Source organism: Varroa destructor, unplaced genomic scaffold (genome assembly GCF_002443255.2).
Source record: "Varroa destructor unplaced genomic scaffold, Vdes_3.0 BEIS01000004.1, whole genome shotgun sequence".
Lineage (NCBI taxonomy): Eukaryota > Metazoa > Arthropoda > Arachnida > Mesostigmata > Varroidae > Varroa > Varroa destructor.
Genome location: NW_019211457.1, coordinates 15,083,301 through 15,095,870, shown reverse-complemented (window position 1 = coordinate 15,095,870; position 12,570 = coordinate 15,083,301). Strand labels below are relative to the sequence as shown.

General features: G+C 40.2%; 1 long non-coding RNA gene across 1 annotated transcript; it reads right to left on the bottom strand.

The window, feature by feature from the left end:
• Nucleotides 1-1,593: 1,593 nt before the first annotated feature.
• LOC147755885 (uncharacterized) lies at nt 1,594-11,329 on the bottom strand. The gene is made up of 2 exons (XR_015325980.1): nt 11,189-11,329; nt 1,594-1,901 (listed from the first exon to the last, which is right to left on the bottom strand). It is a non-coding gene; the product is annotated as an uncharacterized LOC147755885 (long non-coding RNA).
• Between the last annotated feature and the right edge of the window lie 1,241 nt (nt 11,330-12,570).

Below are 12,570 nucleotides of genomic sequence, written 5' to 3'. Positions count from 1 at the left end.
ATATATGCTTGTTCATTCATAATTTGAGATATGTATGGGATTCCCGGGGCCGTTCTTTGGGCAAGGGCGGAGACGTCCGTTTTTTTGCTAAGGTTCTTCCTCACATCACCATCTTATTATCACTCGTGTGAACGAATGTTCGACTTACCTAAGCGGATAGAGGCATTTTGTCTGGACAGAATGTGCGAATGTGCATGAGAGCGTCGTAAATAAATAAACGTACAAGTTTATCTGGTTCCAGGCAAGGGTGCGTTTTTCTTGTGGTAACTACATGATAGATTTGCGTATAGATAATATGATGTCCAATTATAGCTACCGTAAGATACCGTAATATCATTTGTCCATGATATTGTCTGTAGTGTGCTCTACTTTAGTACATTAGTCGTATTTCCAATGCCGTTAACTTTGTCTACTATGCAATCTCTGAGGAAAATACATATTTAGATGATAGATTTCTAAAAATGTTGATAATAATGTGTTAGGGAGACTATTATTATTTCATATTTATGAAACGATACCAAACAAAATAAGTTTTCTATTTAAGAACATGCTTGTCGACAGCAAGTACTCAGCTGTTCGAGCAGCACGTTCTTCCGCAGTAGAATTCGTTTTTGCTGTTCTCAATTAGAACTTTCGCCCAAACTGGATTTGCATTGCAAACTAATGGATTCGGTAACTTAGGCAGCGAATCGAATAAAAACACAAGCAAACGTTGCGTAGCCCATTATACACAGTTCATTATGAGGCAAGCGGGTGTGCCAACACTAACCTGTCCTCTGCGCAAGTCCTTTACAACTTCATTTCGCTTATTAACCTAAACTATTTTTTAATAAATATTATTGAAGTTCGTTTTATTCAGTGAAAAGAAAGCTCAATCATTGGACTTCTCGGAAACCGACAATATGTAGGAAAAAAATAATTTCGACAGTCCTCTAATGGTCATTTCCGTAAGGTAATAATGCCGATGTAGCAAAGAGATGAAAAGTTCAGAGAAATGAAGGTTTCGGAGAGCCCAACAGATGCAAATGTCGTCATCAGAAAGGCTGCTGCTATTGCAACGAAGTCCGTCATAACATATCAAATCGATCAAGCTGTACAAAAAATCGGCAATGATTTGAGTTTGAACCCCATTAGCACTGGATATTTACCTACACGGAATTGTTCATCATATACAGTTGGTAAGTTACGTGCGCTGCGTGGCGAAGTTTTACTGTTGAATGTAAATGCATGTGTACGTGCATGTGCACGAAGTACGTGTGCTCGACGAGTTCAACAAGCTAGACAGATTAGCTTCGCTATTTGATCTACAATCTATTTGACTAATATCTATAGGCGTCTTCAAATGTTTACTGCACATCAGGCTAATCGCAAGATATTTTCAATAGAATATTTTTCGCAAGAATGCATAATTACAATTGCGTTGGGATATCAGTAATGGTCCTGATTTTATAGAGAAACAGTTGTCAACCTCCCAAAATATCCTATTTGTTTAGGTTTGACAGCAGTCTGACAGCAGTGTTTTGGTTGGCACTCAAGATTTTCTCGCTGTCTGCTGTATGGTCTTTGACGGTCATATGTTGCGTGGAAACAAAATTATTAATCTTTTTTTCGCTTTTCGTATACTTCCAGTCTTTATTGATTACTTCATTATGTCACTCGTTTCGAAACGAGTTCGTGTCTAAATTGTGTGTGACTATCCATTTATTTGCCAGCTTTTGATACTGCATTTGATACGATTGAAGTCACTGAATTTTTGACTAAAGTCGAATTTTCGTGCCATCATCACGTATACGGCGAGATAACCGGTGAGATGTCGGATTGGAAGATGTGTAGGCATCGAGACTCGCTTCAGATAATTTTCTTCGAAGCCGAATGCTGAAAAGACAAACATCGGAGATTTGCTTGGAAAAAGAAAAGAATAAAATCTTTAGTTCTCTATAAATTTATAGGCTAGAGGATAGCTTGTTAATTCCTTTAAATTATAAAAAGTAGCTTTCTGATTCAAATGCGAAACTAGACACTCTAACTAACCGATGAAAATACATCGATGAGAAAGATATAATACATGCTACCGTTAAAAGGATGTCTAGATTTAACGGTCCCGATTACAGAGGTACTATTGTTTGGTTTCGATATAAAATACTTCCAATCATAATTTTACATAAAGGTAAGGCTGATCTCTCTACCTTAAACAGTTACCGGCACAAAACCGTCACAAGGTTTAAGAAAAAGCTTTGGGCAGCTTGGGGCTAGCTATGAGGATTATACTCTTCAGCAAAAATCCAGCGATGGCCCACTGAGCCGTTGTTCATGAAGAAGATACTTTACCGAGTTCATATATGTCGAGCTAAAATATTTGGATTCAGGGTGATGACACTGCCCCCAGCATCCATCACGATGTTTTCAAGGATTTTGACTCATACAACATTGTACTAGATTACTGTTGCTTCCTCACCTTTGAGTAGAGGACAGTTTTTGCAAATCGTTTTCATCTATTCTTTTTTATAGAATTGTGTAAGTAAAATTAAGAAATGTCTTTTTTTGTAATGTTGGCAAGTGTTTTTCAAATATATGTGCTAAAAGTTTATATTCAATCAAAATATTTTAAGCTTGCTGATTTTTTAAATGCTCTTAGGATTATATAGATCGACTTCCTTTCAGATGAATATTAACGCAATATTTATGTAATTGCCTGAATAATATTATTGCCCATAGAACTTTGCAAAGGTATTTATTTGCTTAAACTGATATTGAACTTTATCTAAAACTTCTCAGTGGAATATTTACGTCGATAAAGGTGAAGGTATCCTGCGTAATTGATAAGTAGAGGTTAGCTAGTCGACGATTCTTTTCGATCCCTGGAGAAGTCGTTGTTCTCGATGCGACGCTGTAGTGGTAACGGGCTTACTAATCGGAAGACCGTAAGGGTATCTAGGGAAAAGTGGCAATTGCGTCCTGGTAGTGTTCTGACAAAGGGGCTGTCCTACACGCGTTTCGAGGTGTGTTCATTGTGCCTTCACTAAGCCCTTGTTCGGTTACTCTACTGTTAACTTGAATAGTACTAACAAGAAAATTATGTAGAAGCTGTAGGATGTCCAAGGTGATGCAATCTGAAGAGTCCTTGGGCTTTGTCGGTCTCTCATATTGAGTTTCGATGAATATTTCCCAGCGTCACATTTTCAATGGGCGACGTCTAGTTAAATGTTGAAGAGTTATTAACGTTTTCAAATAGCTTTCCGGAAAGCAGGCGGTTGGTCCTATGATTATTTTGACTTTAAAATTATACGCAGTACAAACTTAAAACACTGGGTAGATGTAGCAAAGCTTAGAAGTAAAACTGTTTGCCTAAGGTGGCCCACGGCAGCTGGAATCGTAATAACGTAAATCAAGCTTATATAGACAATTAAAACTTCAAACAATCGCTGAAAGCCATTATCTGAAGTAGCGATTTTAATTTATACGCCAAAGATGCTTGAGTACAGAACATGGCAAATGGCATACCCCTTGGATATCCCTAATCTAAGACTTTCAATCAGGCAATCACTCACACCCAACGCCATTAATCATACTTGAGCGGCAAACCAATATTAGAGTTCACTGTATATTGAATATATTGTGAACAGTTAGTGTGTTTAATAGTCGATTTTTTTCGCTTTGACTGAGCCTTTACCTAACCGTAAGGCGCTAACAATCACCTGATGCGTGTTTGTAACGTTTTTATATAACTACTAGAGACTCGAAAAGCATTGATCGATAATAATCGCTAGCGGACGGTTCAGACGTCGGTGTTGAAAAGAAATGCATCAGCGTTAACGAGGTTCTGACAGATCGCTTGCCTTGACGTAGCAAACACTGGCTAAGATTAAGTCTTTTGTTCTCAAAGTAATTTTGCACGCAACTTTCAGCGTATATACAAGCAATCCAAAGCGTTGGAGGGAGTCGGGAGTACGCAGATTTTTTTTCGAGGAAGAGGAGGGACAAGATAAAGCGAAAGACGATCTCTGCCTTCCCAAGGGCCCAATCATTTCGACCCATTAGTCCAGCTCCACCCTTTAGCACAGTTTACACACAGCTTACAGTATTTATAATACATAAGTATATGTTCTACCCTCTTGAATATATTTTCGCCGTGATATCTTATCTACCACTTGTTCTAGCATAGGTTTGCGTGTCCCAATGATCAACGAATTCACCGGCCAATCAGCATTTGATCAATTTGACGCCAATCAGTGCCGAACTGATCAAATGTTGCGTCGCGTTTTTGAGTAGGTTTCCATTGTCTGAGTTATGTTATGAATTTCATCGGTTGTTATGCAACCGATGCAAACAATACTCGCTACTTAACTTCGGACTTCTATACAAATTCTGCCTGCGTCGCTTAACTTCAGTAACGTGATCAGCTCTGTTGGCGATCTGGCGCTCCAAAAGATTTGAGATCTATTGGGCCCATTGGTTATGTGCGTGTGCGAGCTTTACGATCGTGTCACGTTATAGTCGTCGTTTTTTGAGTTTGCGCAGAATTTAAGCTCGACGCGGTTGCTAATATTGCCACTCAACGCATGCGCAGCAAGATGTGGCAGCCACATACTCTGAAACGTATTGCTAAAGTAAGGTGACTATGCGAGGTAAATGCTTACTGGCAATTGACGGTAAACCAATCCAAAATTTGAGGTAATTGTGGCACTTCGACAACTTGGCAGCGCCGTCTGGGTACAAGACGTCAGCCGTATGAAAATGTTGACATTACCTTGTGTATATCGGAAAGCATCGGCAGCGGCAACGTATTCCAAAAGATAGAAAAAGAGTCGTAACGTGCGCTACAAGTTGTTAATGCCTTAATGAGGAAACAAGCCGATTTATAGTGTCAACAGCCTAAAATAGTTTACTTGGTGATAGTCGGTTCACAAGATTTACTAATTTGTACCAAGGAACGGTGCAATGAATGTTTTTGATTATTATTTCGTGCATTTTTAACGCCATCAATGGACCAGATGAAAATTATTAGAACAACGATTTTAGATGGCATTGCGCACAAAAGTAAATCGACATCTGCAACGTTTCATTTGTTCATTCATTATTGTTTCATTTGGACCTGTGTGTATTGCACTCGTTTTCGTTAAAGGAGGAGTCAATGTTTACCATTTTTGATACAAGAAGTAGTTGCCTTGTGCTAAAGCAATTTCGTATACAGATGTACTGAAATCGCCAAAGCGTTTAGGCTGGCTGTGGCAGAAAACCACAAAAAAAATCGCTCACAAAGGAGTGATTCTTTTAGCATCTCTACCATTGTTATATAGTAAGATACTAGTACTAATGCAAAAAATTAAATATATGGACATATTATGGGATTGAGTTTCCTCGCATATATCCTCGCGGGATAATTTGCTCGCAGAGGGGTGAGCGCCAGTCAGTCACGAGGTGTTTCCGGACAACATCTACGTAATGTATACTGTGTTAGGATTCCTCTAAGCTGACTTGCTGATGTCTATTCTACACAGGGCTTTGGTGGTTTCCTTACGGGATATAGACATTTACTATCAGGTTCGAAACCTCGTTGATTTCGTCGCGCTGGAAAGAAAAAATTGCCCGAAGCAATACTTGACCATAACAGTACCAGACTTGAAGCATTTATTTTTAGTACTGATCTACCCACAGAGTAGTTATTGGATGCTGCTAAGTGTCGAAAAATTCGGTAGCAGTTTCTATGGCGTGGATATCGCCGGTTGCTAATTGAGCGTTTCGAACTGCCGATTCATATTCTGCAAATATCGGCATACATTCGGCGTACGTGAGATGCCAAAGGTAAATTTTATCAATAATTAGATGTACGTATGTTCAATATTGTGTAGCTATACATCCATAGAAGTATACTCATTATATTGATACTGAGCTAGCACTACTCACGATTTCTGTAATATTATAGAAGTGTTCAAATGGGTTTCAGAATTGAAAGTTGTGAAGCACTCCAAGCAGAGCGACGGCCATGCAAGATGCTTAAAAGCTATTTTTGCTTATAGCAGCCATTAAATTCACATGAGTCTGAACATGACATGTTGCAATTCTTGCTCATTATGGCCAACTCTTTTTTAAAAATTAACTCTACCGAACACTAATTGTAATATTTCGTTATAAAAAAAATGTCTAACTTTTCTTATTTAAAAATGTTTAACTTTTGTTTATTAAAATAAATTATATATATATATATTGCATAGAATGGGCATGACAGACCTGAACCTACCTTTTTCAGGTGCCTGAATCAGCATCGAGCTCTTGCCTTACAATATAAGTGTATCTGTGCTGTATTACTGAGGTCTTTATAGTTAGTAGTTATTTTAATTAAATTCCTTTAGCGACACCCTGTTCCTATTTTGATTAGATTTTAATATGTTATCTCTATAGTTGTAGCAATCATATTGCCACGATGTTAAAGCCACAGTGCAAAGAATATTGTTGCTAGTGGGCCAGATCTGCCAGCCCTACCGGGTCAAAATGGAAAATTATGATTGTCGCAGGAATAAAGTCATCATTAATACGGCGCACATCATTAGTTCTTATCAAAATCGTATAATAGTTGCAGGACGTAACGCAAGGCGAGATGATAGTTTATTGGCAGGTATTTTATTTACTCGCGTATAACCAAGGGACAGATCCCTATGAGAACTGTATGTAGTTAGCTGACTGTTATTTTTTTATAATAATCATTGAGCTTTGATCGTATTGATTACACAGTAAGGTATCGTTCCCCGCAAACAGTAGACGAAATGGCGCTAATGGGCTCTATGATCTATTCTATCCGAATTTTTTTGTCTGTTTGTTTGTTACGAAAAAAAACAGCGCTGTTTTTGCTACTCAATTTTCACTGCGAAACGATTATCTCAGTGTCCAATTAACCTGTTCATGGCCATAAAAGACAATGGTTATCTTGCTAGTACAGAGGAAAGTCAATATTCTTAAATCATAAAACAGTGTATTGTAACATATTGTGATCTATTTTAAGATAGCTTTAATATAATAGAAATTGTTGTTGAACATCTGTACCGATCGAACGACGATAGAAAGTAATGCAACAGTAAAAGTAAGTTGTTACAAAGATTAGAAAAGCGGATTTGCCAAGCTTGCGTGTCTTCCTAGACTGAGTTATAATGTCACTTGACGAGAATCTTACGGCTCAAAGCTAGAATAAAATCGTGCCACGATGATGCTCACGAGGACTGGTAGTGTTCTGAGATGTATTCTATCATTAGTTCTTCGTCAATTATTCATCAACACAATCAGTCATTCGTTTCGGCCATAAACGGATGGTATTTTGTCTGTTTTCAAGCTAGCTACTACCTTTTAGCGTCGTTGTCGACATCTGTTCTCAAAAGCGTATTAGCCTCTATTTGTATTAGAAAGCCACTTATCAATTATATATATATACACTGGATGTTGGGAAAATTGTAGCGCAGAGAGGCTCTTTTGAACGAAGCCTATTTACAGGAATGTCCATCTTTAAAACTGATCGTATGCAGATCTTTCTAATCTAATCAAATCGGATCTTTCAACTTTAGGTTGTTCACATTTTAAAGATAATTTTAAAAGGATTTTAATGTCAGTGAGGTGGATTAAAAACCCCACTGTTCCCGCTTCCTGAATACAAAACACATCTTAGCGGATACGGGGCGGTGCTCTTGAAACGTTCGCACTTCTAACTGGAATTTATCGACCAACTGAAAAACTACAGCGACACTAAGTTCGTCTTGTATCTAATCGCTATCTACTAAAGCAATGACTTTTCCGGACTTTTCTGTTTAGCATCTGTCTTCTTTCTCGTGTTTTTCTAACTACTATGGCTTTCCACGGACTGTTATAGAAAGCTACTTCCCGTTCGCTTACGCCTCCCCCGTCCCTTCCGTTGCCTTGATGCTAGACGCCAGGTACTTCCGAAGCTTACAGCTGATATCCGGCGCTTGCAGGGCAAATTATCTTTACCCAAAAAAATGCAGCTACTGAAGCACTATAGAGTTGAAGAGTGCACGCGGACAGACAGATGTTTATGGGCGCGTCTGAGGGTCTTACGCAACGGAACGATGATAATCAGGGCTGGTATGCCAAGAACGAGGATGTCGTCTCCGTTTTGAGGCAGAACGTTACGAGAGACTGCCAGATTTGCTCGGAATTAGTCTAACTAACTATATACATGGCTAGCTTTTTGACATAAATCTGTTCGAGTACTGCATACAGTGAAGAACACGCAAATCACGGATGTACGAAGTCTAAGTAGACCTGGTACACGCTTGATGAAGAAAGGAGGTGCGACTGCCGGTAACATAGATAGAGTATGCTGAAAAAATGAGGATTTGTTTACGTGACTAGGCCTTCATCAATAGTTGTAATATAAGATGAGCATGTCTGCGAAATCAGTTGCGTTGAACGTATTCAGTTTTCGAAGAAGAGAAGTGCAAATAAATTCAACACGATTCGTTGTTCTTTACGTTCACAGTGTAACTGTTTTATCAGTTCATGATGAACTCGCGCGCCTGTTAACCAGCAACGTTCCAGGTGTACTTTGGGGGACTTTTAACGAGGTTAATTATATACGACACACGATTTATTGATCCGCGCGCATTTCACGGATCAATTTCAAGGAAAAGACCGTTGTGCGTTGGCTGCTTTAAGAGATATTCGTTGGTGATAACGTTAAATCGCCCGCTCGCTTATCACTGTTGATGTTAGCGACGGAAAAGATGAAATCAACTTTGAATGTAGCAATAAAATGCAGTACAGATAACAGTAATATAAAGAGCCGGAGCTAGAGAAGGTTTATCGTAACTAATAAATGCACACTGTAAGATTCAGACATTCAATAAACTAAGGAGAAACATTGGTGATCATTATTTTTACCTTCAGCGTCCTCATCATCATCATCAAAACAACAACAACAACAACAACAACAACCGTATCGAGACTATTTTGAAACTCGCAACTTTTTGTTCAACATCAATCTTCGCTCGCTAAACGGTATCGTGCCCGGTACAATCAACGGGTAAATGGTGAGTGGTACTTCGATTGCTTCATCGGCAGTCGCTAGCGACGCGTTTCTGTCGGCCCGTTTGGCGGTCTATGTTTGTTTTGTCCGCAAGTTGACGTCACATTTAGCATCGTTTCAGTCCACGGCTACTGTGAAAAAGCTATAATTATTAAATGACCACTGTTGAACTGCGTGTCGGAAAATTTGAACAGGTAGTTAAGCGTTAGCGTTGGCTTGGATGCGCGTGGGTGCGTCTATGGAATTTTGCTAATACAATGTTATATCGTGGTTTTGCAATTCGTGCGATGAGAGGCGAAAGCCCTTTGGCGGCAAGGCAACAGTGTCATCTGCACAAAAGAGCTGGTTGCATTTCGTTATTATAGCGTTTGCTAGTTACGCAACGCTGGTAAACAGTGGCGTTGAGAGACAAGAGGTTTTCTCTCAATATCTGTCTGGTTATCATAAATGAATGTTTCAAGTTTTACGTTCTTAGTATCACTGTGCCAAACGGCTCTTCCAGCACAGTACGAACTGTGTGTGTCTACACCCGCTTTCGAACCCACACCCACATCTCGTCACGTGTTGTTTAGCTGCAAGCGGACCATCTTTGCAACCCTGTTAAGCTATCGCTCTAGCTGTCTTGGAGCTGCCGCTCAGGACTGCTGATGACAACGGCAGTGACAGAAACAGCCATCATAACGCTAATAATGTCCGCGGCCGTTGGCTGATGATCAAGCTAGGTCAGACGTCAGAAATTGCCGTAGGCGTGCGCCAGTTTCGGGGACGACCTCTCACCAAAGATTAAGCGACGTCAAAGGCGTTTGACGCGCTTTTGCGTTAGAAAAGTGTGAGGGTAGCTGCAGTGACAGCTGTATTTCTGTGAAAGCGACTTCGGCTAAAAACTAGTTAGTGATATGAGCAGAGAGAGTAAGGCGATCATTCGTTGCGTTTGTGTTTATCGCATTCTGACATTTGCGCGATGGTTCGGGTCGGAATGACACTCTGAGACGATCAGCAGAGTTGCAGAGAATCCCGAGTCTTTGAATGGGGTCTGTACTGTGCACGGCGTGAAATCTTCAACGAGACTACACTATGGGAGAGTCATTTAAATATACTGCAGAGTTTGTGCCTTCTTTAAGCGAAGTGTAGTAATCGAATTTGCCGCGAAGAACAGGACTTCGGGCCGGAATGGTGAAAAATAGTGATAGTTCTAAGTAGAGGAGCAGAGTCGTCGGCATTTTGAGTTTTCGCTATTAGAGTCAAAATAAATTCATCGTTTCTTCGAAGACGACTTTTAGTCAAGTTATTTTGAAGATATAGAAAAATGGCTAATATTGTCTTTCTGACGGTACCGTGATTTAGACAAAATGTGTCCAGCCTTAAGAAGTCGGCCAGTCAGGAAATGACGCGAGTATCTAGCAACCAGGATCTTACGTTCACTCTGTAATGGCGCAATGAGAGAAACGACTGAGAGAGATAATAGTTTGTTAAAGTCTTCAACGTTAACTTGCTTTATTAACCAGTTACTAGTGATGCCAGCAAATAGTCCACGTACCGTAAATATCCTACCATTCCAATTCCGTGCCGATAAGGTCACGCATTACCCCATTCGTGTATACTGATTTTACCTAATCAGAGCACCCATGAGCACCATTAGTCCGTTAACGCCGACGAATCGATAACTAGATTGATCTTATGTGTACGACAGGATTGTACGAAGTCGTATCCGCGTCTGTTGCTTTTAGTATAACGTCAGAGAGTAAGTGCGCATAAGTTTGCCTTTTCCTCCCACGAGTGATTTCTAAGGGTCAGAGTTTTAGTCTGAGTTCATTTTGAAACAGCTATTATATATAGTTGATGTATATATCACTCACTAAATTTTCATTATCGATGCAAGTCGGCGCCTCAAACTATATCTGTCAAGATAAAAGTTACAGCGAGATTATCAGGATTTTCAGAGAGAGATTATTATTCAAGATGCACTGTCTGCTTAATTTTCACATCTTACTAGTTTACTATTAACGGCAATCAAGTGGGCTGCTACATGATTGCCCGTGGGCTTGGTGAACAGAATGTGCTCGGATCAGACCGAACGGTAAAGGTATCGATAAGAAAGCACGACGAAAGAATTAGACAAGAAAATAAAGTTGAATCAAGCAATTAGGCAGATCAACCAACCTGTTTTAAAACCACGTTTGCTGCTATCCACTTCGCGAAGATTGTAAATGTGACGGATTGATAAAACGTCAACTGACAGTCATTAACAGACCGATCCATCGACAGGTTGAAGGTTGGTACAATAAAACTCTCGAGCATATTTAGACCGATTGCCGAAATCAATCGCTATCTTCGCTATCGCCGATGGAGCTTTCCTATGTCCGCATTTTACACCACAGCCATACATAACCCAAAGGTGATTAGCATCTGGTAGGTTAACTGTTGTCCCAAAACAATCTGTATGATCATTATTGAAACATAGCCGTTCAATGTTATAGCCTTCGATGTCTCCTCAAAGCGCTGTTTTGCGGCCGTTTTGTCTCATCACGTTGAATGCTGGTCGATCATCGGCCAACGACAAGGAGCAATAAGGATCGAAAGATGACCGACCGATGACTGAAGAGACGCGAATACAATGCACCCGACATGACAACACAAAAGGCAACACGATCGAGATAATTAAAGGGGAACACTACAGACGAGCTTCTCGAGACATTTCGTCGTATAATTACATTTGCTATTAGTAATATCAGTTTTACAGTAGTTGCAGCCTCTACTCTTCGGTTTTGCCACTGGAGATTTGCGCATACAGAACGCATTAGTTAGCGCCTGCTATTCATATGTTTGTCCTGTTGCTTGCGTCTGCGCTGGCTGATACCGGTTCACTGTGGCGGTACGAATTGGGCATTAACGGTCGAAATGCTATCGTATGGCGCTTTTGTTGCGGCTGTGAACGTTATTTTTATTGGTAACAAACTTAACGTTACTACCGACAATATGGGAATGTTAATGGCATTGACTGTCCATGCCGCAACGGAGTGCAAATTTCGTCTCGAAACTGTGAACTTCTAGTTGAGTTGTGCAGAAACTATCATAGCGAGTGGTGGTATCGTCGTAATAAAGGAAAACAATTCGACGCAGGCAGTGAGTACGTTGACGGTTAAAGGCATTGAAGATGAATGAAGCTAGAAAAGAAATGGCGCCAATTCTAACTTCAGAAATAGCGCTATTATCGCTTTCTGGCCGAAGTATTGCAATTGTCGTCGTCGTCGTCGTCGCCGCCGCCGCCGCAAGGCCCTTTGTAAAGTGAATGAGAACAACTGACTTTCCGTTCCTGCCATTGCCATCAAAAGCCGAAAAGAGAAGGCGAAAACTTCGCAGAAATAATTTGACTAAGCTTGCGAGGTTTTCCTTCGGACTTCACCAGAGTATCGTCGACAACTACGTTGGGTCCTTAATAGTCGTGCTATCGTCTTTGCAGTGGTATGACTCCTCGTTCTCGATAACTACTCAGCAAGATATCATTAAACCAGCTAACCAGTCGGTTTTTGCGGAGAGCAACA